The sequence below is a fragment of the Rousettus aegyptiacus genome, unplaced genomic scaffold (assembly GCF_014176215.1).
Source record: "Rousettus aegyptiacus isolate mRouAeg1 unplaced genomic scaffold, mRouAeg1.p scaffold_m13_p_3, whole genome shotgun sequence".
Taxonomy (NCBI): Eukaryota; Metazoa; Chordata; class Mammalia; order Chiroptera; family Pteropodidae; genus Rousettus; species Rousettus aegyptiacus.
Genome location: NW_023416306.1, coordinates 109420863 through 109442679, shown reverse-complemented (window position 1 = coordinate 109442679; position 21817 = coordinate 109420863). Strand labels below are relative to the sequence as shown.

The window sequence follows — 21817 nt, the reverse complement described above, 5'->3', positions numbered from 1 at the left end:
TCTATCTTGTTTGAAGACTACTCCCTGAATCATTAACTCCCTGATATTCCTAGCCTGTTCCACTTGAGGGCTAGCAGCCTCCTGTGGCTAGTGAAGGCCCCTTAGGCAAGGAGTAGAAAATATTTGTAATAGCCAGACCTCAGCCTCTACTGGAATGGTGTCGAGGGGACATGAATGACTCACCAACAGCATCTTCTTCAGTCAGGAACCCAACTGGATGAAACTGAAATAAGGAGAATTTATAATTCTGTTATATGTTGAAAACGAAAGGAAAAAAACTTTATGTATATAAGCAGTTATTGCTCAAGCATATTTTAAAAAGGTGCAAGGGCAGTGAATTGCATGAGCACCTGGCACACTATACATACATAGTTGTGGCAATAGCAAGGTTTACACTGGGTATAGAGTTGGAAATTTAAAAACAGGCTCTTCCAAGGGCCCTGAATGAGTGGCTGGTACCACCTCCCCCCTGTCTCTTGGAGCCATCTCCATCAAGAGGGATGTTGTTGATGGCATTGGTCTTTGAACATGCTGTTTTGTATTTGCTTAAACATTTTTAGGAAATAGTTCTTCTGGGTGGATATTAACAGGTAGAATCTAATAGCTGACCTGATTTTTTTCCAATTAATTAATTTAATTTTTATGGTGGCATTGGTTAACGAAATCTGTTTCAGATGTATGTTTTAACAGTAAGGCATATATATATATATTTACATTATGTGTTCACCTCCCATAGTTAGATTTCTTTCTGTCACCACCTATTTGACCCCTTTTACCGTGTTTACCTACCCCCTCACCCTTCCTGTCTACCCTCTGAGCTGACCTGACTCAAACAAGTAATTGAAACAACCCACGGATGAAAGAAAACTGCGGAGTATTGTCCCATAATCATTACTTGTTTTCAGAAGTTCAGCATAAATATCAAGTGAACTTCCTCCTCACTGACAGACCTTCCTCTCAGTGCAGTGGTTTTATTTTTCCAGAAAGGTTGTTACAAAGACCACAGGAACCATGCCGAAAATTTGCAACAAGTGTGAAAATGCAACATTCTCCAAGCTATTTCTGGGAAGAAGGGAAAATGGAACCATACATCAAAAAATAGGGGGAAGAAAAAGAAAAAAAATTTATATTGAGGGAAGCAGTTATTCTGAGAACACAATAATGAGTCCAGTCGAACCTATTACGGTTGAGCAGAGAGATATGAATAATTCAACAGCATGGGGTGATTGTTTGATAGAACTCAGGATTAACAATGTTCTATTATTGATTTTAGGCTGACATGTTGCCAGCTTGGGGAATTCTCAGGGTCTCTCATGGACACTGATACAGGATGGTAATCTTGAATTGGAAACCAGGCAAACTCCCAATCTTGGATCTTTGGACCACAGCACAGCTTTTTCCATTGGCCTTCGTGATCTGCAGGACAAGAAAACTAGCAGCCTCTGAGCAAGGACCATGTGCCAGACACCATGTTAGGTATCTACAGTATGGTATCTCATAATGCATCTAGCAGTCCCATGAGATAGATGTTGTAATCCCTTTTCAGATGAGGAACTCGAGTCACAAATTAAGCAGTTTTCCCAAGATCAGCCAAGTAAGTGGCAGGTTACTTGTGTCTTTGTATGACCCCATGTGACACAAGTTGCCTCTCCTTTTCCTGTGACCTTGGGAAATTAGTCAAAGTGTCATTACCATTTTCCATATTGGGAAATGTGGAAGGCCACACACTTAACACTATGGCAGTGTCTTCTTTCCAGAGCATAACAGCCCTTTGTGTTAGCATCGTGACAACCCTACAGGGGGCTTAGACAGTGGTCAAGGAGCAAAGCATTAAAAGATCTACAAACTTTTCTCTCGAACTTAACATTGTTTAAAATATTTTCTGCAGAGCCCAAAAGAGAGATGGTGAATCAGGATATCAGAGCATGTAGTAATCTGAGTCCAGTGGTCAGAGAAAGAAATCATTCACATTTTGCCTTCCACATTTCCATGCAGTTATGGTTGGCCCAGATTACAGATCTCTTGTGTTTAGGCCTGGGGCCAGGGAGTCTGATGTGAGACACCCAGTATATTGTATGTTTTTGTTTGTTTGTTTGTTTGTTTGTTTGTTTGTTTGTTTTAATCTTGTTGAGTTTTTTCCTCTCACTGAGTCACAAGTTGTTACTCTGGTTGCTGAGCTGACTTTCTCCTCAGTATCTCTTTGGAGTGTTATCTTGTGAAGAGAACCGTAATTTCAGTGAAAGAATCCTTTATTGCATGAGATTCTTGGCTGAAGCCACAAACTGATTTGATTCTAAAATGATGCTGTACAGAAAAGCTCATCTTTGAATCTCTGGGGCTTCCACTAACCAAAGATTAGTGCTGATTCTATTTTTTTACAAGTCAAGCTAATTTCCAAATAATGTAGTAACCAGTTAGGGCAACAACGAGAGAGAGGGACATAGATTTTGAAAAGCCAATTTGGAAAGATGAATGGCAATAAATCTGGAATTTGAAAGAGAATGAGAGCTAGACTCGCATATAGCACACCACTAGTCATGAGGAATTTAAAAAAATATTGATGCCTGGGTCTCAGAGCTTCTGGTTTGACTGGCATGATATGGGGTGCAGCTTTGGCATTTGGGATTTTACAAGCCCTCCAATGTTTGAGAAACACTGGACTGAAAAAAATAACCCGTGTTCTCCAGGGATTATGACATCAAGATAATTTTTAGAGGAAAAACAAGACGTTTTGCTCAAATACTCAAAGAAAGCAGTTTAAGGTCCAAGTGAGAGAAACTAGTGCCCACCGTCATAGCTATGTACACATCAAGGTGTGACTTTTTATATTAGTCACAAATGTGGGAATCTAGCTGGAGCTGGTACCACCAGCAGTGAACCGATTATGGGAGATACTTCTAAGTAGAGAGGGTGTTTTTATGCTTTATCCTTTCTCAATGGTAGCTTCTGGAGCATTGCTATGTTGGTGATAGTTTCTTTAAAAATAAAACTTAAAAATGGAATCCATTTAGGGCCCTTTTTTTTTTCTCCAACAACTGCTGTATAATGCAATGCACAGAAGTAGTTCAACACTGAGCATTTCTGCATGTCAGGCTAGACTCTCAGATGACTGACAGGCAAACCAGAGGGATGGGCTGAACATAAAATTTGAGCTGGTGATAGAATTTGTGCTGACTGACAGGCTTCCAGTGACATAGACAGGAGCTCTGCTAGAGCCCCATGTTTGTCGGACATCCTAGAAATCACATCTGGCTGCTTCATGTGGTGATTCACTCTGAGGATCCTGCTTGTTAAGTCTTGTCTGGTTAGCTAAGTGATTTATCCTGGGGACCGCTCGCCTTGAAATTGAGTTCTTATCTGTCCTGCTGTGCCTGTTCCCTGTGGATGTCTGGCCTGAGTGAGTGGGTGAGAGACTCCATCCACCTGCATTGTCATTTAGGGACACAGATATTTTAAATTTATGACTTTTTTTCCAGTGCCTGAAGGAATGTAGGTGTTATTTAAAGTGATCTCATATTCCGTTTGCTGGCCCATTTGAGTAATTCTGAAAGCTGAACTTACTCCGGCCCAGAATAACACAACTCACTGAAAGAGCCCTGCACTGGCTTTTTTGGGATTGTTCTCATTTAGATGAAAAGTCAGAAAATATATCCAGTCTGGGTGGGTGAGGAGTGGAGCACCTTCTAACCTGGTCTGTAGTCTGTGGCTGACTGATACCTTGAGTGGCATGTTGGACCAGGCCCAATGGGAACAGTTGTGGTGTTTACCTCAGGGGTCTTCTTCTGGCCTCTGCCCACCCGAGAGCCACTTTACCTGCTCTTTGTAAAGTAGTGGGACTTTACCACAAGCTCCCCAACCCGTCATCTTCTCAACTCCTTCCTTTCTAAATCAGATCTCGAGCCCATATGATCATATGTCCAGATGGATGACACAGGAGTGAGACAGGCCAGTGGAAGACACCAGGAGTGCCGAGGACGGTGACAAAATGAAGAACAGGTGTCCTATCTACAGGGAACACCTGCTACTCCACTCTAGCTAGTTGTTGCCAAGAGGGAACTCGAGACCAGAGAGTTTCAAGAGAAACTGTAAATACAGAATATTATATGAAATATCCGATTTTATATGTTGACCACAAATTCATATTTTTAAAACTCTGAGACAGACAAAAACTTCCATGGGTCAGAAGAGTCTGGGTCTGCCATTTTTGATCTCTCTCAGAAGTAACCTCTATGCCTTTGGGTCTCTAGTCCCCAAACCTATCTTTCCCTGCCCCTCACATTAGCACATGTGAGGGATCTAGCCTGATATCAGGTCTCACTGGTATCAGTGAGCTAACTGGTATTTCCTTGGTCAAGAAACTAAGCCAGACAATAAGATGGAGGAATTAAACCCAAATATGTCATAAAGTATAAAGTGCAACTTTAAATGTTTAAATTTATCAATAAAGATTGTCTTGTTGAATTAAAAAAAAAGCCAGATATATGAACAGATATATTAATACTGTTATAATAAGGCAGGAAATGATATCTGCAGCAAAATTGGAGCTTATACATATCCCAGAGTAGGGAATGTAACAAATTTTATTTTTATGATACATCAAAACCTTGGTATATCAAATATAATATCTATATAATTGTATAATCTATTTCAACTCTTTCTCTAGTATTCCATCAAGATAAAATACTCAATCTCAGAGCTCCTTAAAGAATGATTCTTTATAAATTAAAGTAGCTTTAAATAAAATGTATGACTAACACGATGTTGATAGAACTATTAAGGGAACTACCTTCATTGAAAATATTTTTTCCAAAGTTATATAGATCATGCAATGTCAGTGGTCAAAGCAAAGTTGATAGGTTTTGCTATTAGAAACTGTCAGGGTGGCCATTCATCCACAGAGTCTGTGGTATCGGGCATACTGTACCTTGGCAAAGCAGCAGTGAGAAGAATTTGTGACTTTGTAATATCTGTATTCTCAATAACATGAGTCATGAATTCTGAGTGGTGTTTGGCACCCTCACAGTCAGAAAATTGGGGATCAGAGTCAAAGGGGTTAACAGTAATTAGGTCACTGCAAATTTGGGTAGTATTAAATGTGCTAGCCTGATAAGAGGTCTTGAAATGGTAAATGGATCTATAATTTCACTGTGTGTAAAGTGAGATTTCTCTGTGCATGTGATTTTGAGGAGAGGAATTTTTGCTCTGCTATTCTCATCCAAAAAGGTGGGACTTTGGTTGCCTCCTGTAAGAGTGAGGTGGTGGCGTTAGGAGCACTGTGAAGCCCAGACACCACAGAGCATTGTGGCAGGGACTGCAAGCTGAGGGGATGATGGGTGGTGTGGACTCATGGGACAGACTTAACCCAGTTATCTGGTTCTAAGGAGAGTGAGTCCCTGGCCCAGAAGGGCTTGCTCACATGGCAGGATATTGTGTCTCTGGTGTCCAGGATAACTGAGTTGATGGGGACTGTCACCTGCCCACAGAGTGCTAAAGATGGACCTCCCAGATTGGGCTGACATTTCTTGGTTCTCTAGGTTGAATGTTTAGTTTCTCCAAACTGTAGCATTAGATGTAAATCTGGAATCACAAGACATCATGATAAAGAGCACAGGCTTTAGAACCTGTCAAACCTGGGGCCAAATCTTGGTGTCACATTTGACAAATGACTTCCCCTTTCTATTTCTTTACCTGAGAAATACATTATGGTGAGACTTATGTGACATAATTTGTATTTGCTTGTCAGTCAATTTAAGGACAGCATTTATGGTACTATCCAGGACTGCATTGTTAAAATTCAATAGATTAGTGACTACAGAACCAAGCCCTCTTTCCTTATATTCAGAAAGGTAGCCTTAATCGTAAGCCACTTCTTTATCTGTACTTTTCCAACCCCTCAGGCAGAGAGAAAAGTGACATAACAGCTTATAGTAGAGTAAATCTCAAAGAAAGATATATTCTGTATCAGTCATTATAGCTGTAGCTCTAGAGATGTGCATGTGTGTATACACACACATATATGTAAAAATAATCCAATCCTAATGCCTCCTTTTTAATAAACTTCTAAAGTTGAAGGACATACCGAAAAAGTGCACATATCGAAGTCCATACACCACCAGGTCAAGAGATTGAATGTTATCAGAATACTGAAAGTGCTTCTCTGTTCCTCCACTCCCCTGCTCACCTCCATCACCCAAGGAAAATGCTAGTCTAACTTGTGACCCCATGGATAAGTTTTATGTGTTTTGAACTCGATTTAAATGGAGTTGTGTATGTATTGTTTTGTGTCTGAATTCTTCCACTCAGAATTACGTTTGCGAGACACAAACACATTGTGTGTCCTTAAAGTAAGGTAACGAGATGTAAATTGAGATCATCTTAGCTTATGTTATTGTCTTGTAATTATTGATAGCACACTTTTTCACTCTTGTAATGTTGCAGGAAGTGACACCTGATGCAAGAATTTGGATGCTCAGACAACTTTGTTAGAGGAAGGGGAATTTATTGCTGGTGGAGAGCATGGGACATTCAACAGACCCAAAGCACGATCTCCCCTTGGTTAGATTTCTTACAGCTTATATACCCTTGCAGCATCCATGTAAGGAGAGTGCGATTCCTTTGTGTGAGGTTTCACGTGTGCTTCATGACTCAGGATGGAATGGGGAGCTTCGGGTGGGGTCTGTAAGCAGGGAGGAATTTCCAGACCACTGGTCTTATCTATTTACAGGTCATTTTGCCTCGTAGAACCCGTGACCTTGGCATTATCAACACTGTTAAAGGATTCTTGGAGAGAGGGGACACTGAGGCTGTAAGCAGAAAGTAGTACTTATTGATGCCGGCACCGGCCCAGCGGATTCCTATACAAAGGCTGGGCTCTAATTGTAACGTCACAAGCAGTTTTACACAGTTTTGTTATTCCTACACAGCTACAGAGATAAGAACATTAGTTGGATAGCAAGCTATGAATCAACAGATGTGAGCTGAAGAGTCCTTGAGGTGGGGAGGTAGCCATGGGAAAACGTGTTAGCTGGAGAGTCCAGGAGGGAGGGAGAGGGCAGTCAGAATGGAGCTTAAGGAGCTGAATTGGTCATTTCTGCTTTCCCTTTCCCCTGCACCCTTTCAGATGCCTCCTCTCCTCTCTCAGTAAGTGCCCGGATTGCATAATAAATTGATGACCAGTGCTACCTGCCACCAAGGCAAAGACATGAAATCCTGCCTCCTACTCATTCTGTAGGTTGTCCTTTTGTAACTTCTTTTCCTTTAAAGCCCACTCCCAATGATGAAAGTAATTGATTGAACCTGCAACTCTGTATTTATGTGCTGGGGGAGAGGCGAGGCACTGAGATTTTCCTGTTTAGAGGTCTGTGAAAGCTGCAGAAAGCTATCACTCACTAATTTGAACTTCCTTCAGAGAGACTGTTTTATTCATGGAGAGCTGTGCAGAACAAGGTAAGGGAAAGGGGACAATTTTGTAAGTAGTGGAGTAAGAGAACTTGATATATTAGTCTCAAAAAAGAGTTGGCTTTCATAGGTGCCTGAGTCACCCTCCACTGGAGAGTGCTGCTGCCAAAGTCAACAGTTGCTCATCCCTTTCTTCCTCCAGCTCATAATTCGACACATTAAAGCTATGACCCGAACAAGAAAAATAGTCTATGAACATTCTTTTGTAAATTTTTAGTACCCCTTTCTTATCCGCGATCTCTGAGCTGTTGTTTGGGTCAGTTATACTCACTTAAAGCCAAGGCAGCCTGAGCGGGTACATTTTAAATAAATGATTCCCCAGGCCAGCAGCACGCCTTTGCCACCGCTGTGGTCTGGTCACCCTGAAACAACTGTTGGTTCTGTAAGAGATTATCTGGTCTCCAGGACATGTTAAAGGCATTAGCAATCCTGGACCAAGTATAAACTAAGGCTCTTCTGTGTATCATGGAAGAGGTGTGTCCTCGGAGGATCTCACTTGGCAATACTTTCTGCTCAGCTATTATGAGGTCTTAAAACTAGTACAGTCTTGTCGGGACAGCCATCCTCAAGGATAATAGAGTTAAGAAGCCCCTGGATGCTTTCCTTCAGATGATGGAAGCACTACATTACATTTATAGAGTACTTAAAATAAATTATTCCATTTATTTAAACTAAAAATATAGTTTACCATTTCTCCTACCTTCCACCTCCTGCCTCTGGCAACCTCTAATTCTCTGAATTTTTAGGATCATATAGTATTTGTCTTTCTCAGTGCTCACTTATTTCCTATAGCATAATGCCTTTGAGGTCCATTCAAGTTGTCGCAAATGGCAATATTTCATTCTTTTTTATGCTGAATAATTGTCCATGTGTAGCCACACAATTTATCCATTTATCCATCAGTGGACACTTACAAAAAAGTACTCTACATATTATTTTTATAGAGTACTTTTACCTTCTCAAAGCTCATTAAAACATTATTAATTTTATCTTTGCAGTAATAGCCTCAGTTAAGACGAGTGTAACTTGTCTTAGGTATCCAATTTCACAAGTGTACTGCATTACATGATTTTAAGCCACCTGGTAAAATCCTGCAACAGGCCTTCTGGAGATTATAGACAGCTGTCCCTCTCCCCAGCTGAATACTATATAGCCATTAAAGTGATGCTGTAGAAATTCTAGAATTTCTGACCTGCAGAATACTTTTTTTACATGGAAAAATGTTCACTCAAGGAAATGGGTTACAAAATAGTATGTTCAATGTGATGCCATGTGGAAAAGAAGATTGTCATTTTTTTAAGACTAAAAAATGTTTTTCCTTAAAACTAAGACAGTTTTTCCACTATATTTTAACATTTTTGAAATAAGGACGTATCATATAATGTGTGCCCCACCCTGACAAGTTTTTGTTATATGATGGTAAACCTTATATTTGCTAGCATCTTGGAATTATTACGGTCACTCAACCTTTCAAATCTGTATCTAAATAATTTGAAGGATGTCTGCCAAAATGTTAGCAGTGATTATCTCTGAGTTAGGGACTGTCATGATTTAATTTTCCTTTTTAAAATTTTTATCCTTTGTGTTTTTCAAATTTTTTAGGCAAATGCATATTAATTTCAGCAATGACTTTAAAAAATATATATATATACAAGGCCAGAGAACCCCTTAATCAGGACAGTATACTCTCACAGAGAAAGATGAGTTTCTTCCTCATAATTATTAAAAAGTAGTGAGTGGATAGAGAAAGGAAGCATATACAAAGATCTTTTGAAGAAATGGTTAAAGGCATTTAGGGAGAGGTTGGTTTCAGGAAAAGGAAATAGAAATCACTTTAAATGTATTTCAAGAACATTTTCTTGGTCGTAGATATTTCTGTACGATGTAAGAATATCACATAGGAAAGAAACGATAAGACACTAATTGATTCATACTTGCATCTGTGGTTGATTCATTCGCAAGTGCCTTCTTAATAGAACAGGAAGATTATAACAGTTTCCATTTTATAGATGAGGCAGGGCAATGAATAGCACAGCTGAAGTGGTCTGCTTAGTAAATGATAATGGAATTTAGATTTTAATTTGTTTTTTACTCCCCAAATGGTGAAGGTACAAAGAAGGTTGTCATAAACTGGTTGCATCAGACATGTGAAAAGCCACGTGCTCGGTGATTCTGTCATAATTGTCATGTAGAGTAACAATCTGCCTGGATAAATACGCTTTATTTATCATCTTAATCAGGACCTCTATTGTGAAGCCTGATTTACAGTGAAAAAATGGACAGGCTGTTGTTTTTGTTAATACTAGGCTAGATGTTAAACAGCTCTGCTAGACTTAGGCTGCAAGCTTCAAAGGCGATCTATTCAGTGTAAATCCTGCACAGACTAAGTGGGTGTCAGTCAGAACCGCCCTGAGGCGAAGGGGCTCCAGGGATGCCAACTCAAGGACTCAGAAGAGTCACTGCTAGGATATCAGGTTTGTTTTGTCAAGTCTCAGTAGGACTTGGTGCTGTTTGTTATGAAATCATATGCCCGATATGGCTGAGACTAATTAGGTTGACCGTGGTGTCAGCTGCAGGGATGTGGGCCATAGTGAGCTTACAACAGATAGCTATGGGTGGGCAGTGCCTGCCCATGAGTGACCCTGCCATGAGTGACCAAGTCCACAATCAAATAACTGGAAACTGGATAATTTAATGGCATTTTGCTTTGGGATTTTATTGTAGTTTCTTTCTTTATTATGAAGTAGTGTAGAAATGGATGAGCAGCCAGGATAGCTGATTTGGACATGAGAAATCTTGAAGACTCTTTTCAAACCATACCTCCATAGGGAGTTTTGAAACCCAGTAACTGAGGAAAGATGTCTTGAGCATATCTTAACTGTTTATATTGGTATATATTTTCTCACCATGCATAAGTAGCAAATTAAGGCAGTTTGTGATAATGCTTTTTTTAAAAAAAATGTTGAGCCAATATATTTAGTTAAATTAATGAAATATTTGGGTTCATGAAGATAGCAAATCTAAACTCTAAATAAGAAAAATGTTTAAAGCCATGAAGCTAACTCCGACAACTATACTGAGAAATGCTGAGATTTATTTTTTTCTATTGGTGGCTGTCAATTGTTTTTAGTAGTCAAACTTAAATTGAAATACGTTAAAGGTAATGACAGTACATTTTATCCAGTAATGTATATGCCCGATATATATTAAATATAAACACCCTTAGCATATAAATATATATACACATACACAAGAAATGAAGATGCGAGTATTTCAATATTGACAGGTTTGATGAAATCGCTGAAGATTCTTCTAGGTCAAATTGTAAATTTCACTGTAGAATAATAATTTTGTAACGAAACTCTCAGAAAATATGCATGATGCATTGACCTAAATTAATGTAATTTTAGAAAACAAAAGGAACCATTTTCACTGAAGTCATCATTTTGTTTCCCATCAGCTTCACAGCTAATAGTTATACTTAAGTATTTCTATGTGACCATGTCCTACAATGCTGAATTTAAATGGTTAATAAGCGAAACCTATCTGTGCATAATTCAGTCCACTGTTTTCTTCAGTTTCTTCAAAAGATCTTTACTGTTAGTTGGATTTGGTTGATTTTGTCCTTTAAATCTTGGTTGGTTTCCAAATTAAAGCCAGAAGATAGACTCTTAACCAGACATAATTTTAGAGGAATTGTAAAAAATAAATGCAATTACCAAAAAACATATGGAATATCTTGTCAACTCCAAGGTAAACAGTTGTTTCGAATGGATATTTTTCACGTATAATAGCCGGCCACATGTTCCTATTTTAGAAGAATTTGCCTCTCCCTTTCAGGGGTGACGAGGAGGTAAAACGATAGTTTGCTTGCATCTGGAGTGGTGCCTTTCATTAGTAGAAATGATAACAGGATGTAAAATCAAAATGTTTCTTTCACTATTGTTTTTTAGCTTATGCTGTTGACTATAAATAATAAAACATTGGTGATCTTTAGAGGGAAGGAACTTTAACATTTACATGTTCATGTGCTCACTTGAACTTCACAACAATTCTACATGGCAAATATTCATCCTTTAACCAATTTTAAAAAATGGGCCTCAAACCTGCTAAGTAACTGGGTCTAGGCCACACAGATTGGGAGGTGGGACATTAGGATCTGAAACTAAATTTATCTGTTCTCAAAGCTCAGGTTTGTTGGTCTAGACCATTCTCTTTAGCCAACTGGCTGTTCATGTACAACTATCATTAAAATAGCGATTTTATTTACCACAATTAACATATCAACAAAATTGGGACTTATTTATGATTTTAAATGAAGAATGACTATTGACTACTGTTTATTACTTTTAACTGTCAAAACCGGAAAACACTAGGCTTCAGTCACTATTAAAAGAATAGAAAGCAAGAAAAATAAATGAAAAACATTATAATATAACATTAAGGCAAATGAAAAATAAAAATTCATAATAAGGAGACTGAAACTAGTTAAGTTGATTTTTTGAAAGCTGAAGACTAATTTTTGTCCTTTTTAGATAGAATGTATACCTTTAATCCATACAAATAATTTTTATATTTATTTATTATTATTATTATTTTTTAGGTGAGGCAACCCTTGGTTGGCTTCAAATTGCAAGGACTTTGTCAGCTTGCAATCCTTTATTATTATTTTTTTAATGCCTACAGCACCTGGTCTTCCTAGTTGGTCTCCCATCCAAGTACTAACCAGTCCCGGCCCTGCTTAGCTTCCAAGATCAGAAGGGATCAGGCTTATTCAAGGTGGCATGGCTGTAGACAATCTTCATATTTACAATATGTTTTTTGTTTGTTTGTTCGTTTTACTATCTGAAGTCAAGTATTCTAGGGATAACCTCCTGGGGAAACTTGGGAGCAGAATAAAAAACAAAAACGTGAATCCTTAAGTCAGGTGACCTGAGTTTAAATCCTGGTTCTGTCACTAACTAGCTCTGTGACCTTGGGCAAAGGGCAACCTGGGAAAGCTTTGGTTGTCTCATTTTGAAGACAGGCATGATAACACCTACCTCTAGGTTGCCCCAGTGACATAATCTTAATAGAAATATTGTAAATAATGTGTTCTCTGAGACAAAAGTGACTTTTTTTTTTTTTTTGGGTCAAAAAACGAAAACTTTGGTCTTCTTTGGTGGGTGTTTTTAGTGTAGGAGGTAGTTTAGCAATCTGACCAAGCAGCCAGCCATGTCTGGTTTTCGTTCTTTAAGGCCATAGTCCTGGCATCAGAGACAGAGGCTCTAAACCACTCTCCTGACATACTACAATAAGTATGTATGCATGCTTGGAGCTTACCCAGGTTACATATGACCTTATAAACAGTCTTGTGTCCACTTTCTAGGGATATTCCTAGGCCTTTTCACTGAGTTATCTAGCTAAGATGCTAGGACGAAGATGTGATTCTAGGACCATGGGAAGTTTATCTTGGCTTTCATTCATAGTAGGAAGAAATAAGGTCAAATAAACCTAGAGAACCATGAAATCTCTCTAGCGTGTTGATGTATTCTTTTAGCCTGTATATAGTAGTGTTCAATAAATAGTTTCTCCAATAGGAAAGCACAATGGTGAATTCAGACTGATGCTTCAAGCAGGTAAGGCCTATAGGTAGTAATGATGTATATCGATGATGCTCATTCAGTTGCAAATGTCAGCTCAAATCAACTTGCAAAATGGAAAACTTATTTGCTAATGTAACTAGGTAGTCCAAGCAGTGGAGTTGGCTTCAGACCCAGTTGAAATGAGGATTTAGGTGATATCATCAGGACTCTTCTCTGCTTCCCTTAGTTGGCTCTGCTGCCCTTTGCTCCATTTTCAGACAGTTCTCTCTATGGGAGCAAAGAGGCCCATAGCGGCTGCAGGCCCACGGCATCCTCACTGATGTGTATCCTGCAGAAAATAATGTGTCCCTCTCTTCTCCATCATCCATATTAATTCCGAAAAGAACCCTTAATGGCCCTGCTTAGGTCATGTGCCTACCCTTGAATTTAGCAGTGGACCTAAAAGGATATGTTATTCTGGCAGTCCAGCCTGTTACCAGCTCACCCTTGTGTCTGGAAAGTGTTTCCAATGGTAGGAGGGGATTGGGGTGGGAAGAGTATCACAATGGTTTATTAAAGCACTTTCTGTGCTTCGTTGTGCCAACAAAATGCTTTCTTCTCATTCCAACTTCTCTGATTTCCATAGATGATTAAGGAGGAAGGAATCTCAAGGAGTGCATCAACTGATAACAGGCTGGCTAGCTCCGTTTGGCTAGATAACTGGGCCTTTGCGTGATCCAGGTCTGCTCTCTTGAGCCTCCAACTGTTTTTCCTCAACCTCTAACTTCATCCCACTTCGATCAAACCTCTGTCTGTGACCTGTTCACATCAGCCTGGCAATGTAAATGTTGTTGACCAAGCGAAATTTAATTACTTCCCAAGAACATTTACACTGGAGATTTTTTTCAAAAATAAGCTTATAGAAGCTAAAGAATAAAGAATTACCATGAAAAAATAGAAGATCTCTATTTGGGAGTCAGGCAGCCATTCCCAGGAGATCCTCAAATAATGCAGTATTAGCAGCCACCTAGTCTGCTTCAGGCTGCAGTTTCCAGTTGTGTGTTCTGAAAAATCAGTTTGGGCATAGCTGAGAGCCATCAGGTAAGGATGCAGGAGCTGAAGATAGGAGAACCACTTTAGGCCAGTCCACTGATTCCTTCAGTAAACATTTACTGAATTCCAGACACATCCCAGGTTCCAGTCCAGGACAGGAGAGTGACAATAAATAAATAAGGAAATACATATGTCAGAAGAGAAGTAAAACAGTAATGGGGGTAGGCCGTGTATGGGGAGTTAGGGGGGAGCCTCGCCGGACAAGGACCTGTTGGAAGAGCGAGCATGAGCCTTAGAGACATCTGCAGAGTTTCCGGCAGAAAGGACAAGAAGTGTATGGTCCTGAGGCTGGTTGTGCTTGGCATGACAGGAACAACAGATGAGATAATGAGAGCCAGGTTGCTGGGGGCCTCAGAGGCCACCGTGAGGACCTTGGCTTGTACTCTGCCATCTCAGAAGTTCCTGCAGCAGGTGTATTCTTACATTTTCTCTTCACTCTGAAGAGTCAGATCTAGTAGTGTTATTCCACATAGCGTTGCTTGGGAGTAGGATTGCCAGATTTATTTATTTATTTATTTTAAAAAAGGACACCCTGTTAAACTTGAATTTCAGATACGCAACAAGTGACTTTTAGGTGTTAAAGTATTTCTCCAATGCAGCGTATTATCCTTTATTTTATCTGGCAACACTACCTGGCAGAGCAGAAAGTTGTAGTATTCTGGCCTGAACCTCAATTGTTATTCCTGTAGAATGGAAAAATGGATCTTTAATATTTATAGTCATCTAGAGTTATCTATGCCTAGAAATGTGGACCCTACGAATTTGACAGAAATCCACATTTTGCATGTATCTCCAGGCAGGGATAAAAAAAAAAACACACAAACAAACAAATACCTTAACCATCAGTTTTTCATAATTTCAGGAGGGGGTTTACTTTTTGATTGCTAACCAATGGCCTTTCTGTCTGCATGCACTGACAGGCCAAGAATTCCCAGTTATTCAGTTGGCTTGGCCAGTGGCCTAGTTTACTGCATTCTGTTTAGAAATACAAGACAGGCTTTCTTGTCCCAGGACATGCTTTTTTCTCCCAGGATACTATCTAGAGTTCTCGTTCTCTGCAGCTGTCTGCTCCTTAGCACTCTGTTTGTGAACACTAGCTGCTTTGGTCTCTCCAGATTCTTAGCTCCGTCTCTTTTAGTCAGGCTCCCCCTGGATCTCCTCTCTCCACATCCCAGCCTGGAACACCCACAGGCAGAAAGCTGGGGCAGTTGCAGAGTTCACTGTCCTTAACTGCCTGATGTCCAATGTCTTGAAAACTATCATTTCATATACAGTATCTCCTTTTTCCACTATGGCCAGAGGTGTATAAGAGACCGTATCTTAGGAATTTCTCACTCCCAGAGTTCTAGCTATGCCTGTAAAAAAAAAAAAAAAAAAAAGGCTGAATTAAGATCCACTTCTTGGGAGGAATCAAGAGTTTATCTATAGACCAAAAAGGCCTACATTGGAGGATTATTACCTGAGAGACTCCTGAAAGAACCAGGGTCCAGTGATCCTGGGATACAAATTATGTCCTAGTTTAGAGTAGTCCAAATCAGGTATAAATCCCCAAAATGTATAGGTCAAGGTAAAGAGATTCTGTTTCTTTTCTTCGATCGCTTGATTTTGAACAATGGAAAAATCGTACATCCAATCTGGGGTTTTGCGTACAGTGATAAATGATGGTGAGAGGAACAGTATGTAGCGAAAGGCTCAGATATTGCAACTGCCTGGGGAATACACATAACAGCCCTGATTAAGCAGATATTGGCCTGATCTAGATATTGGCTAGCTCATCAGACTCAGTGGCTTTATTGCTTGCTCCTCATGTATTTTTAAATAACTAAACACGATGCTTTGCTTCTTCAGAACACCTGACTTGACAGGCCCCAGGTTCCGTAATTTGGAATCATTTGAGATGAACTGAAATGAACAAGCAGGTAGTCTCTGTAGTGGGAATTAATTATTCACTACATGTCAAAATTTTGAAAGTGATTTGTTACAAGTTTAGACAAACTTTTTGTCATTAAGTTCACACTCATTATGCAAACCCAGGACCAGCCATCCATAATGGATTCAAGAAGAAAGGCTGTCAGGTGAAGAAAGCCAACTACTCAAAAAGCAATGAGCAGTCTGTGTGTATTTGGTTGCCTTATGTTCATCTCATTGTCAGAGAGAGTTGGAACTGAGATGCGAAGATCTCTCAGAGAAGTTTGCACTCTACTGTGAATTCTTTCAGCTTCAGAGTGATCGGAGTGGGGTTCCCCACCCCACCGCACACCCCCCCCCCCACACACACACAGTACAGCAGCGGGTGGAGAGCCCGGCGGGATACCATTGCCACCAACAATCCCTGGCTCAGAGGCTGACTTCCTGCTGGTGCCCCCACTTCTCAGCCCCCTGTGCCTGCAGTTTTCTTTTTCTGGGCTTTTGACAATCTGCTTTTCTAGTGCTAAAGTTGTCTTTAGGAGCCCCTGAGAAAAGTTATGAGATATCTAAACTAAATTTAAGTCACATACTGTTCTTGTCTCAATACAACACTTGGCCGTCACCTTGGCATCTTTGGAATGAATATTAAATGACGCAGGCAAATGTGTTTTTTTTTGCCTTTAGGAATTGTGAAGACAGACATTTATAATTACAAGGATCGAAGCAAAAAAATTGTACGTTCTATTCAAATGTACATAGTGAGAGGGGTTTATGTGGCTGCATATGGGTATGAAAAAGAATAAGATACGAGGTTGGTTTAGGCACACGCATGGTGATTAAGCAGTACCACCTGTTCCCTGGGTTTGCTCTGTCTTCAAAATTATTATTTTCCTAGTTATTTACTGATTCGGCATAGCTGCCGAAATCTGAATCACAAAAATTACCGTAGCATCAACTTTACCTTACGAGTTAATTTCCCTTACTACTCACACACAAAAGATCATGAGGGCATCAGAAGTCTCATGCTTTCTGAGAAGCTGTGTCTTTGTTAGAAAATTGTGTTTCTGAGCAAGTTTCTTTCCTTTGTATGTGATAGCTTCTCATGTACCGTGCTGGTGGCATTACCTCGGCAATAAACATCGAGAAACGGGAAAACTGTCAGATACTTTGCAAATGTCTGCTCTGTCTTATCTTTTGGATGTTTTCTGTAGTAATCACCTCCATGAAGACATTTTAGGGCCATATTAATCCCCGAGAAAGAATTGTCACAGTTCCCTGTCAAGGAATCTTATATTACTGTGAATGCAATATCAAATTGATGTTTCATGTGTCAGCTACCTACACCTGTTGTTACCATTCTCAAGGTTCCTTACTGAATAGTTTCTAAGTTACTTCGAATAGTTACTTAGGCATATAGATTATAAATATGATCACGGAAACGAAATGACCCATTTCCCTTTCAGATATAATTATGGGCTCATAGAGTCGGTGTCAGGTAGAGAAATTCAGCTTTTCCATTTCATTATTCCTTTTGTGCTCTCTGGATAATTACGATTTTTTAACAAATATATAGGTGTTTTGGTTTTTTTTCGTGTGTGTTTTTTATAGAGAGAGAGAGAGATAAAATGACTCCCCTGTTGAAAATAAAAAGGCCATGGGTTGTTCTGGGCACTGACTTGTGGTTGACCTCTTCCAAGTGCCAGAGGTATGTTCCCCAACAGGATCTGGGCTTTGATGCCACTCCTCCCAGGGGAGCAATGAGACAGCGGAAACCTCTGCTCTCTTTAAAGCCCAGGGAGAGGCAGCAGGTGGTGGTGTGTGAGTTTCCATCAGATAACTTGGTTGTCACCAGTAGGATCACTTTGCAGCCACCCTTACCAACTGTCTGTGTTTGTTGGCAGAGGTCTTCTGGCCTTCTGGAGAAAGGAAAGGAAAGCTCCATGGTTTCCCTTCAGGGCCTAGAGTTTGTCATCAGGGCTCAGGAGTATGGGACTGGGGCCTTTTCCTGTAGCAGAGGGGATGCACAGACTTGGTTGTAACTCTGAAGCTAAATCAAGCTCCTGCTCCACAGTTGCGTTTTCAGAACTGTCCTCCGGTTTGCATGTTTCACACCCTCCTACTTTCGGCAGCTTCCTGTTTGCAAACAGATTTGCTTTTAAAATGGAGAAAACCAAGTATCTGTGCATTCGTATCGAGGAAAGAGAGGAGGATAGCCAGTCTTCCTGGGGGAATGCAGCTGGGGTTGAGTACTGATCAAGCAAAAAGGATTCTGTTCAAGAAAATAAGATTCCCTAGGCTATTTTCCCTATCTTTTTATTCTTGTGTTCTTTTTGAGGATAGACATGGTCTGACTACTTCTGGGCCTGAGAGGCAAGTGTGCTCTCTTGATTATTACGATTTTTAAAAAATATATAGAAGGCGTTTTTTTGTTTGTTTATTTGTTTATTTTATTTATTTATTTTTATAAAAATGACTCCCCTTTTGAAGAAAAAAAATAAGGTGTTCTTGCAACTTCTTAAATTCTGGCATTTGTGCCTCTGGGGGTGGTGATGTTATAACCTTTAAGAAAACGAAAGTATCTTGCATTTTCCAGGAAAATTGGTAAAACACATTTGTATCCAAAACTCTTCCCACTAATTTATATGATTCTCAAAAGATTTATCTCTTGGGCAAGAGTTCATCATATTTTAGCAGCTTTCTCAAAGGATGAACACTGAAGGAGATGCTACAGCAAGTTTGATTTCTAAAAGAACATGAAAGAACTCTGAAACCAAAGTAGAGAACTGTTAATTCCTTGGGGAAGAGCCATGCCATTTGATAGATGAGACGGTCTTCTTTCAAGAATAATAATTACAGTGCGGTATGTTAAGTGCTGTAATATAGAAGCGCACAAGTGCTATAGGAGCATAGAGAAGAATGAGAAAGGGAATGACCACCGTAACAAGCCAGGGAGTGAGGAAGGCTTCGGAGAGGAGTCGACACTGGAACTAGACTTTAAAGGAAAAGTAGAAAAAAGATAGGTGGAGAAAATGGGAAGTAGTGAGAAAAGCATAAAGGAAGACAGCAAGACATGAACAAGCGGAACAAAGCTGGACAAAGTGGGTTTTAGCAAGAGTTCATTGTGGCCAGAGGTAGGTGCAAGTAAAGGAAAGTGATCCTGGAGAGGTAGTTGGAGAAACCGGACTTTATCCTCAAGACTATACTCTATAGAATAGAGTAGTCTATAGTGATGTGTCTTTGAAAGTTTCTGAACAGGAGGTGACATCGGATTTATATTTTAAGACAACTAGCTCTGGAAGCAATATAATTGAGTAACTGGGAAAGGCAAAAACAGAAGCTCTCAGGTATTAGGCCATTGTCCAGAGACATGAGGGCGTAAACTTGAGACACTGGGAATGGGGATAAAGACAAAGCGACATTCACAAAGTATTCAGGTGGTATAAGTAACAGGATTTGAGACTTGAGTTGCTTTGATGAATAAGGGCACTCTGCTAGCATGGTGAGGGCAGAAGTCAGAATGCAGTGAGTAAGCAGATGGAAGCAAGGAAGAGGCAGCCAGGAGGAGAGATGACTGTTTTTAAAAACTTGAAGGTACAGTAAAAGGCTGAAAGGTGAGAACCCTCCAGTGGGAGGACATGGGTGATGCACAGCCGTTCATGTATGTTTCATAATGAGGGAAGCTTAAGCTTTTGGTGGGCAGGAGGGTAGGATCTCAAGTAAAAAGAGAGTAGATATCTAAGAGCAAGGGGATAATTAGTGGGGACAGGTTCCTGAGGAGACATGGGCATAGGCTGGGAATCAAGAATTAGAGTCAAATTTGAAAAAAGCTGTGACAAAGTGAGTTTCCTGAAACCTTCAGTTCTATCTCTTTTGGTAACGGGCCCAGACTTTAAATTCTTCACCTTCCAACAAGCATCTTAGAGGTACCAGCCCTGTTTCTGCTTGCTGTTGACTTTCTGGAAAATGCAGGGAATCCGTTTCAAGTAGGAAAATTAGACTGTTGGAGGTAGGCTCTGTGCCATGAAATGATCAGTTGGATATTAGACTCCATTGTCTCTAATCATAAACATTGAGCTCTTGTTCCCCATCCCTTTTTCTTTTCTTTTTCTTTTTTTAAATCTATGTGCTTTCCTTTGGACTTTAGTTTGGAAAGACATAAGGAAATGAAATATCTTTCTGGCGAAGGGCTCTGTCAAATTTAATGGAAATGATAGGTTTACCTGACAATGTGACACTTTCTGGGCTTCATTTATTTCACGTTTATTCATTTTTTTTGTTTACTTTTTCATTAGAGTTGACATTCAATATTATATTCCCTTCGGATGTACATAATAGTAGATATTTAATAAACTTTTGAGGTGATCCATCTTATGTATTTTTAATCTCTAAAACCTAGGAATTAGATCTGATTATTGCTAAGGCTGCTTTTAATTCTATACTTCTGTGATAGTGTGGTTCTAAGTTGAGTTAGTGCCTATTTACATGATGTGAAGCAGAAGGAAAAAGTGATACAGCATGTGCTCATCAGTGAAGGAGCTGGTATCGGTGGACTGCATATGTATAAAATCCCCAGTCACTTTACCATGCATCTGTAGTACAAGGACGTTTTGCCTGCATTAGCAGCGTGTGCTTCAGCTCAGAATATATGCCAAGCACACTTGAGAACATTCGTATTTTGCAGCTAAAGTACAACACAGCTGGCCTTCTAAATGATTTAAAGTCTTCCTCTCCACCAGCAGAATTAAAAACTAAGAGACTGTTATGGTTCCTCTAAGGGAATGGAGATGCAACCTATAATTATGAATTTATCAGATAATAGGTGACTTTCCACAGTAATCCTTAACGTGTTATCCTAATCACACTTTTTGCTTTGGAGAATCCAGCCTTGTTTTCAAGAATTTGAGTTGCATGGAGGGCGGTATAGGGGAAATGGATATGTTGCTTATCCAACAAGACAAAAAGAAAATGTAATGGGTTTCCTCCCATTTGGGCTGTAGCTGAGCAGCCCCAAAATAGAAGAATCAGAGTGTCGGGGATGTGTTCAGAGGACTTGGGGGTTTCAAGCCCAGAACCCTGTGTATTTGCCCCTACACAAGCTTAATACATTCTTGTAAGTAATGTTACTTGTATGAGTATTTAAGTTTGGTGAATATTTTTATAATGGCATGTAAGAGCAAGGAAAAACTGTTGAGTTTCTTGTAGGCCCCTTTTTTCAGAGTTTAGGTACCATCACCTCTCCTCATGTTTGTTCTTGTAACATCCTGATAAGGTAGGGTCTATTGTCCTCATTTTGCACACAAGGAAGTTAAAGCACAAAAGAATCAATTTCAGCAAAAAAGTTTAGAGACAGGTGGAGCACTAGAATCAGTTCTCTAAATATGCAGCATGTTCTTGTCCATCCCTTAAAAAAGAAAGGAAATTTAAAAAATCAAACCAATGTTTGAGTTGTTTGCCTGGTTCTTTGCCTGCCTTATGAGAAAGGAATCTGTTTGCTTCCAATAAGGCCCATGATGAAATATGCTCAGATGGAAAAAATAAAAAATATCTATTTTGGATGAGCACCCACCATTGGTAATATGGAATCCCACCATGCCCATTTACCTGTATGTTGCAAATGGTAAGCTGCATTCTAGGAGCATTTGTAAGCATCTGCATTGTGCCAGGCAGTGTGCTAGAAACTGAGGGTTGCGGGGTGTGGTGGTGACCGTTACAACCCTTCCCCTTACAGAGCTCACAGTCTAGCAGTAGACAAAAGCAAGTAAACAGGTACTTCA

General features: G+C 39.8%; 1 protein-coding gene and 1 pseudogene across 1 annotated transcript in view; one reads left to right on the top strand and one right to left on the bottom strand.

Moving 5' to 3' along the window:
• The window catches only part of RYR3 (ryanodine receptor 3), a 464873-nt gene that overhangs the window by 68965 nt on the left and 374091 nt on the right, over positions 1-21817 (top strand). The gene's annotated exons all lie outside the window — the stretch shown is intronic.
• On the bottom strand, positions 12136-12254 carry LOC118601237 (annotated as a pseudogene).